The sequence below is a fragment of the Myotis lucifugus genome, unplaced genomic scaffold, assembly GCF_000147115.1.
Source record: "Myotis lucifugus unplaced genomic scaffold, Myoluc2.0 scaffold_98, whole genome shotgun sequence".
NCBI classification, from domain to species: Eukaryota; Metazoa; Chordata; class Mammalia; order Chiroptera; family Vespertilionidae; genus Myotis; species Myotis lucifugus.
Window position 1 is genome coordinate 1 of NW_005871146.1, and position 1,631 is coordinate 1,631.

A 1,631-nucleotide genomic window follows, 5' to 3' on the forward strand; every position below is an offset into this window, starting at 1 on the left:
CGGAGACTAGGCCCCCACTGGCGGGGGGTCAAGTGTCTGACCTTCAGGCTCGTTCCGTGGAGTCCCACAGCAAGGCGAGCGAGTCGGCAGGACAAAAACATGCGATTCCCTACTGAGCGCGTTTCCTAGGACGCAGGTTGGTTGACATCTCGCCCACCCTTACATTAAGCTCATGATCCTGTGGTTTACAGTCTAGAAAGATAAGGACATACAGACAAGAGTCAGATTTTCAGCAGGACTTTTGTGAATTCTAGGGACGACTTCAGATAAGAACCTTAGCAGAGAGGGATGTCATTTTCATGGGTGCTCTTCATCCTTTCATCTCACTAAATTGATTGGTTACCTTTCTTTAGGAATGTTTAAAGCTATCAGAATGTAGCCTATTTTAGATATGCAAAAATGCTTTTTATTAAAGACACAGGATCCAGTGTAAGAAACAGCAAATCACGCAATAAAGGACACAGAGGGTCCCTCTGAATAGGCTTTGGGCCAGAGGCAGCTGCTCTCCCAGCCCAGTAACCAAATGTTTCTCAGTGTGGATGCATTTTGACTTGAGAATTTGGGATGTCTCCAAGTGAAAATGTGGATATTTCTGAAACACCTGAATCCAGAGGTTAAACCACAGTAACTGAAAAGACTGGTCTTACTGCCCTGACCCCAACCCAGGAGCCACGGCCGAAAGCAGCCAGTCGCCAGTCTCGCCCACTGCACCTCGCTTCCTCTGAGTGTTCTCATCCCACATGAGGTTTGTCACAGGGACAAGGGCTCTCTGCCCCTTTGACCCCTCCCCCCAAACATAAATAAAGCACATAGAGTGGACGGCTGAGCTGGCCTGGGCTTTGGGGCTGTTTCCATACATTGTCTCCTGTAATTGTTCAGCAATGCTGTGAGGCATGTATTGCTATTCTCCATTACAAGGAAGGGAACTAGTGTACAGAGAGGTCAGGTGACTTGCCTGAAATCACAGCCTTTGTGTAGGTCACTTTGTTAGGCACCGTGAAATATTGGAAATAAGCAGTGTCTGCTAAGAAATGCCCAGTCAGGTTAACAAAGGGTGGCCTGTGCATGAGTTCAGATGACTCAGTTCAGTGTCAGAGGACTGGCATAGACACACAGCTGGCACTCCAAGGCCTGAACAGTGTGCCCTGGAGTCTAGACAGGCTTCATGGAGACAGTGGGATGCCGATTCTTAAAAAAATCTTATGAAAACTGCATTTAAATGAACTATCATAATCACTAAAAGCACACACTTAGGTGCTTTGTAAATGTAAGACTTTAAAAAATGTGTTGATGTTTATTGATGAAATCCACCAAAGTGTATGTTCAAAAAGGGGTTAGTAATCAAAAGCTTGCATTTGTATAAACATGTATGTGCATGAATAAAAACTTCTTTAGAAAGATTTATTTTAAAAAATAGCTAATTTATGTGTAGACTTTTCAAAAATAAGACATAGCATGGATTTTTTATTTTTATTTTAAATGGATTCTTTAGCTGTCTTGGTAGTCACAGAGCCCCTGTTCTCAAGCTGAAAGGGACCTTGCACGCACCTCACTTCACTGGCCAGGAAGCTCTGGCCCAGGCCGCCTTCCAAAATCATTGGCTTGGAGGCGGCAGACCCAGGGTGACAAGC